We start from the raw sequence: 7,943 nt of genomic DNA, 5'->3' as shown, positions 1-7,943 counted from the left end.
CCGTCAGACAGTATTCGGGAGATCGCATCTGCAACTACTCCGCACGTCAATCCGGAGCAAATCGCGCCATCCGAGAGCGGAGGGATAGACCCCGCCACGGAGGCCGCGCTCTCAGCGGCGATAGAGCCAGAAGCTGACTTCACCCCTTACGAGAGCCGTGTTGCCGAACCACTGGATTCACCCCCGGCCACGGACTCCGAGCCGCTTATATCCGTGCCCGTCGAACCCGACTGGGCGCCGATCATGGAGTTCACCTCCGCGGATATCTTTCAGCACTCGCCTTTCGGCGATGTGCTAAATTCATTAAGTTCTCTCTCCCTGTCAGGAGAACCTTGGCCGAACTATGCTCGACTAGAATGGGATGCGGACGACGAAGAAATTCGCTGCCCACCCACCACCCACTTGGTAGCCACTGTCGACGACTTAACCGACATGCTTAACTTCGACTCCGAAGACATCAACGGCATGAATGAAGATGCAGGAGACGAACAGGAACCGGCGCCCACAGGGCGCCGAACAACCACTTCATCACATGACATATACATGGTGGATACACCCAAAGAGGGAAATGGCAAAGAGACAGCGGAGGATGCCCCCTCCAAGCAACCCAAGCGCCGACGTTAGCGGCGCCGCTCTAAGTCCCGCCATAGCAAAAACAGCGATAACAGCGCAAGAGGAAATAACAGTCCAGTCGACTCTAGAAGAAACGACGACTGCACCGCCCCGGTGGCAGAGCACGACGAAGATGCAAACGACGAACACAGTGCGGATCCGGTGTCCGAACACGGCGACGCCAAGGATAAACCTCATCAAACCCTGTCTCGGGAGGAAAATAGTCCGGACGAAGAGGCACATATCATCCCGGAAACGCACTTGGAGCAAGAGAACCTCCGCAGAAGGCTTATTGCCACAGCGAGGAGCCTGAAGAAGCAGAAGCAAAGGCTTAAGGCCGCACAAGGTACGCTCAACAGCAGGTGGAACAAAGTGCTCGACAACGAAACAAAGTATGGTGGAAGTTACCACACAAATAGCTATCCAAAGCGCAAGCTATTACCTGAATTCGACGATGAGGCCTTAGAGCCCACACAGCCGTAAAATGACACGGCCAACCGGCCGGATCCACCACCTTGTGACCGCGATAGAGCGGCCAACAAAGTCGCACATAAGTCAACACATGATCTACGTGAGAACTTGCGCCAAAAATCCGGTGCGACCAGATCCATCTACAGATCTAGGAAGCACGCTCCGGCACAAAATCAAAACTGAATACTACAATCGTCCGAACGCCATGGCATGTCCCAATACAGGGGCGCCGCACACCCCCTATGTTTCATAGATGAGGTCCTGGATCACGAATTCCCAGAAGGATTCAAACCAGTGAACATAGAGGCGTACGACGGGACCACAGACCCTGGAGTCTGGATCGAGGACTATTTCCTCCATATCCATATGGCTCGCGGAGATGATCTCCATGCCATTAAATACTTACCCCTCAAGCTCAAAGGACCAGCTCGGCACTGGCTGAAAAACCTCCCTGAAAACTCAATTGGAAGTTGGGAGGAGCTCGAGGATGCTTTTCGGGCTAATTTCGAAGGAACTTACGTTCGACCTCCAGATGCAGACGATTTAAGCCATATAATCCAACAGTCCGGAGAGTCCGCCCGAAAGCTTTGGAACATGTTCCTCACCAAGAAGAACCAAATCGTCGACTGTCCGGACGCTGAAGCCTTAGCAGCTTTTAAACACAGCGTCCGAGACAAATGGCTCGCCAGACACCTCGGCCAAGAAAAACCGAGAACAATGGCAGCCCTAACAAGCCTCATGACCCACTTTTGCGCGGGCGAAGACAACTGGTTAGCCCATAGCAGCACAAGCGACCCAAGCACATCCGAAGTCAGGGATGGCAATGGAAAACCACGACGCAACAAAAACAAGCATCGAAATAAAGAAGGTAGCCCAGATAATACGACGGTAAACGCCGGATTCAGGGGCTCTCGACCAGGTCAGCGGAAAAATCCTTTTAAAGGCAGCAGAGAAGGACCATCTGGCCTAAACAAGATTCTTGACAAGCTCTGTCAGATTCACGACACCCCCAACAAACCTGCAACTCACACCCATAGAGAATGTTGGGTCTTCAAGCAGGCCGGTAAGCTAAACGCCGAACACAAAGGGGAAGAGACACCAAGCGGAGACGAGGACGAACCTTGCCAGCAAAGAACCGGAGGACAGAAAAAATTCCCACCAGAGGTTAAAACGGTAAACGTGATCCATGTGACGAAGAAGAGAAGCAAACACACACTCCGAGACACACGCGCCATAGAGCCCGTCACCCATAGGATCAACCCCTGGTTGGTCTGCCCAATCACTTTTGATCGCAGGGATCACGCGTCAAGCATCTGACACGAAGGATTGGCGGCCTTGGTGTTAGACCCAATAATAAACGGGTACCATCTCACACGAGTCCTCATGGACAGCGACAGTGATCTCAATCTGATATATCAGGACATAGTCCGCAAAATGGGGATAGACCCGACACAAATAAGCCACAGTAATACTACCTTCAAGGGAGTAATACCAGGCCAAGAGGCCCGCTGTACGGGCTCTCTACCGCTAGAGGTTGTATTCGGTTCTCCCAATAACTTCCGAAGCGAAAGGTTAACTTTCCACGCCGCTCCATTCCGAAGTGACTATCAAGCACTACTCGGAAGAACGACTTTCGCTTGTTTTAATGCAATACCACATTATGCTTTTCTCAAGCTTAAGATGCCCGGTCCATGTGGCATCATCACAATTAGCGGAAATGTTGAACGTTTTTCACATACGGAAGAGGATGCGGCGGCTTTAACAGCCGTGAACTAGATGGCCTCACCAACAAGAAAAAATGACAGGTCGTCAAGACCACGGACACGGTTAGACGAGTCCGGCACTCCACTACATATACATGAGACTGGTTTGATGATCAAATCCTCATAGACGATACCAGGGGCTTCCCACGTGTAATCAGGGCCAGCCCGGCTCAACTTGACTTCTCTTGAATTTTGATAGTTCATTGATAATAACCAATTCCTTTTTTTGGCACGGCAACTTTCACCTAAGTTCTTTCCTTTTACAGATGACAATCGTGCTACACCCGTCCAGGACACGGCACAACGGAGACACAGGCGCAGACATGCAGCAGGGACCCGCCCAAAGGTTTCTTTTTAGATTAAGACCCCGCGTAAACCTTTTTTTACTGTCTCTTGTTGCTCACATCCTCCGGATACTCTACACAACTGAGAAGGATGCTGACATTATTGGCATGTGGCCACGTCAGGATATTGCACGTACCTGGACACACGGGGTTTATTATTAAGGGCATTGTTCAGCCCGATATATGTTATAAAGACCGAACACCTTAGGGAGTGTTCGGCGTCACGAGTTTGGTCCTATATGCATCAGCTCCGAATCATGTCTTTGGTCAAATGTTGGGTTTGCCCGGCTCCCACGTTTTGGTACCTTACGTTCCACCGTATCGGCTAAGGTAGCACTGGGAGAACTACTGTGATTTTGCCCTGGTTCATCCGGATGAGCACCTCAGTAGAGAAAGCCGAAAACTGAATGTGATGATATAGCGAGAGACTGGTCAACCACTCGATGACTCAGCGGAATCTTCGGGATTCCTCCGCATTAACGAAGGGTCGTTTCTTGACCATGTACGTACGCGCCCCGTATTCGGACGAGTGCGGAAGTACCAGGGGCTATATAGTAGCCCCACCGTCAAACTCCTATGGCTAAGTGAAAGTGTTAAAGCAATATAGTCCGATTGCCTCGTTCACTGCGCTACCACCTCCTTAATGGACCAAGACGCTGGATCAAGTGTGGATACACGTTTTTGACGAACACCCCCGCATTATATGCGTGGGGGCGGAAGCTGACGACTGCAAACTTCCAGGTTATATACATATATACATAAACGGCCACGCAGGAGGCATCATAATACTTTCAGGCAAAAGTATAAACACAGCCTTGATAACTCAATAAAACTTTGTTTTTACAATGGGAGTACATGTCACTAGAACATAATATTCTTCGAACACTGAGCCTCTATCGAATGAGCGCCTTCAAGAACTTCTTCAAAGTAGTGTTCGGTAGCCACTCGGCCTATGGCCGAACCCTGTGTGGCAACAGTGGTGGCCTCCATCTCTGCCTAGTATGTCTTGACACGGGCAAAGGCCATCCGCGCACCCTCTATGCATGCCGATCTCTTTATAGAATCGATCCGCGGCACAACACCAAGGAATTGTTGCACTAAACTAAAGTAGCTATCCGGCCTTGGCCCTCCCGGCCACAGATGATCCACAACAGACCTCATGGCAAGTCCGGACAACCTACGGAGCTCGGCCCACTCGGCCATTCTCTCATTCAACAGCAGCGGACGGCCTGGAGCATGAAATTGCGACCAGAACAGCTGTTCCACTATGTGATCTTTCCGATCCTTGAAGTACTCGGCATCAGCAGCACTCGCAGCCAAATCCACATAGGCGTCCGCAGAACTCCATAGTCGGTCAAGAGGAGCATACTTCGGATCTCCGAACTTCGTCCGCAACAAGAAGGGCTTCCCAGACACGATATCTGCAGCTTGATGCAGCTCCTCCTTCGTCGCTCTAATTTTGGAGCGGGCTTCCTTGGCAGCTACCAGGGCCTTCTCCAGGTCCGTCGCCTTCGCTCGGCTTTCTTCTTCAAGAAGCTAGTAGCGGTCAGCGGCATCTTTCAACTCTATAGCCATTTTGGCTATTCTTTCCTTGCTCTTGCAATGCGCGGCCTGTTCGGCCCTCAACTCTTCGGCCGCCTTTAGAGCGGCCGCATTGCTACTCCTTGCTTGTTCCTTGGCTCGGGAAAGCTTCGCCCGAAGGGTCTCCACGGTAGCAGCTCCATCTGCAGTCACAACATATTAAAGATACTGGCATCATGCTCCTCTTATTATGTGACGATCACCAGAGAAATCACTCACCCTGTGCCTCGTCAAGCCGCTAGTTGACAAGCACGATATCGGCATCGGCCACATCAAGTTGCCGCTTTAGCTCGGTAAACTCATCAGTCCGGCTAGCCACCGGAGCCTCAGCCACCTGCACATAAAGGCAGTCGGGTTATTACCTGGGAATATGATCCTCGGTTTGCCGCCGTTCTTGACGACAACCAGAGTCTTAGGGGCTACTATCTGCATAGGGCACACCTAATGTGTGCGGTACTATCAAAAACATACACTATTTCACGTACCTCAAAGCCTTTCAGCAGACTCATAAAGGCTTCATACAATCCGGTTTTGGCGGATGAAATCCTTTCAATTACCGTACCCATCAGTGTACGATGTGCTTCTGAGACGGCCGCTTTCCCCAGAAGATCCCTCAGTGCGTCCGACTGCACTCTGTACGGTTCCGGACTCTTGCCATCGCTCTCCTTAGGAGCCAGATACTGAGGATTCTGGGTAGCCAAAGGGTTATCCTCTGGCCTGGGCGGAGCAGGAGATATCCTCTGTGATGACACTTCAGGGTCGCCCGCCTCCGGAGGCGGGGTGTCAGGAGGAGGCGTTTCACTCTCCATCATCTCCGGAAGAAGATCCCCCGAAGACAAACTCTGTCGAGAAGGGCTGCGATCCAGACTACAATTTATAAGCATCGGTTATTGTCTTCAGAAGTAAGGTAGGATATTTTCATTATTAAGTACTTTTTGATCACTTACAGCTTAGTAGAGGGCTGATCCCCGCGCGGACATTGTGCGGCAAGAATACCCTCCGAGGCAGGACCCTCTGGCGAAGATTTTTCTCCCGTTTGGAAACCTTAGTTTCCGAATCTTCAGAGGTAGTCCTCTTCCTTCCCCGGGGAGAGGGAATGTCAGATTCTTTCCCCTGTTTATCCTCCCTCGCGGAGGCACTCATCCGCTCAGTTGGGACGAGTAGCGAGTGAGGCCCGCTGTCGGCCTCTTTATTCCCCCTTCATCTTCCTTTGAGGGCACTTGATAATACGCCGGCTCAAGCATTTTGTCCAGTACCGGATTGTCCAAGCCTTCAGGAAGGGGGGCCGTACACCTGATCATCTTCGCCTTTGTTATCCAGTCCTGGTCAAAGAGCGACTTTTTAGAATGATGTCATGATAAATAAAAGGACAGTGTGTTCGGCCATGGGATTACTTACTTGGGTATCAAGGCGGTTGCAGCTCAAACCCACATCCTCAGTGGTGTCCGGACACTCTATTTGGGGTCCGAAGAACAATTTGAACATCTCTTCGAGTGTCATGCCGAAGAAGTGCTGAATAGCTCGCGGTCCTTTCGGGTTGAATTCCAACATGCGAAGGGGCCGACGTTTGCAAGGCTGGACTTGACGAACTAGCATAACTTGCATTACCGTAACCAGACTGAAATCTCTCTCAAAGAGTTCTCGGATACGGCTCTGCAATATTGGCACATCCTTGGCTGGACCCCAGCTCAGCCCCCTGTAGATCCATGACATCAGCTATGGTGGGGGGGGGGCCCAAGCGGAAGGTAGGGGCTGCTACCCACTTGGCACTTCGGGGAGCTGTGATGTAAAACCACTCCCGCTGCCACAAACTGGACACCTTTGAGAAGGAACCCTCTGGCCATGGAGCATCAGCAATTTTGCTTATTAAGGCACCTCCGCACTCTGCGTGCCACCCCTCGATCATCTTTGGCTTCACATCGAAGGTCTTGAGCCACAGGCCGAAGTGAGGGGTAATGCGAAGGAAGGCCTCACATACGACAATAAATGACATGATGTGAAGAAGGGAATCCTGGGCCAGATCATGGAAATCCAGCCCATAATAAAACATAAGCCCCCTAACAAAGGGATCCAAAGCGAGGCCTAGTCCTCGAAGGAAGTGAGAGATGAACACGACACTCTCGGTGGGTTCGGGACTAGAGATGACCTGCCCTCGGGTGGGCAGCCTATGCGAAATTTCGGCGGTCAGATATCCGGGCTCTCTCAGCTTTTTGATGTCCTCCTCTGTGACAGAGGAAGGCATCCACCGACCTTGAAGGCTGGATCCGGACATGGTTGAAGGTCCGAAGCGCCTGGCCTGAGCCTTGGGTGTTGGAACTCGAGGCGGGGAAAGGATTCGATTGAGCACGAGGGGAAAAAAGGACATGCCTCGCCCTCTTTATAAAGGAGGTGAATATCAAGCATCCTCCTTATGGCTGTTTGGGACTTACCTAAGATCTAGGAGTTATACCAACAGGCACGATTGGGTTACCCATGTCCGTATTGATGAGAATCCCGTAATAAGGGGGACATGATCTCTGCTTTGACGAAGACGTGTCAGAAAAACCGCCTCGCAATATGCGCAGCGCTGGTTGAGAAAAAACAGTTCAGATAAAGACCGGGCCATGACGTGATGTCGTGGTGTCAAAACGTGACAGCATATTAGATTTATGGAAATATTATTCTCTCTATGGTGGGGTGTGGGACTTGTTTTGCAGAGTTAGACACTATCCTTGAGTTCAAAATTTTCTATGGAGTATTCGGAGGAGGAACCCGCCTTGCAATGCCAAAGACAATACTGCGCGCCGGACTCGTCGTCATTGAAGCCTGGTTCAGGGGCTACTGAGGGAGTCCTGGATTAGGGGGTCTCCGGACAGCCGGACTATATCCTTTGGCCGGACTGTTGGACTATGAAGATACAAGATTGAAGACTTCGTCCCGTGTCCAGATGGGACTCTCTTTGGCGTGGAAGGCAAGCTAGACAATACGGATATGTAAATCTCCTCTCTTGTAACCGACCTTTTGTAACCCTAGCCCCCTCCGGTGTCTATATAAACCGGAGGGTTTAGTCCGTAGGACAATATACAATCATACCATAGGCTAGCTTCTAGGGTTAGCCTCTACGATCTCGTGGTAGATCAACTCTTGTAATACTCATATCATCAAGAACAATCAAGCAGGAAGTAGGGTATTA

This window comes from Triticum urartu, chromosome 6A (assembly GCF_056163025.1).
Source record: "Triticum urartu cultivar PI428250 chromosome 6A, HENAU_Tu73, whole genome shotgun sequence".
Classification (NCBI taxonomy): domain Eukaryota; kingdom Viridiplantae; phylum Streptophyta; class Magnoliopsida; order Poales; family Poaceae; genus Triticum; species Triticum urartu.
Note: the sequence above shows the minus strand (reverse complement) of the source record.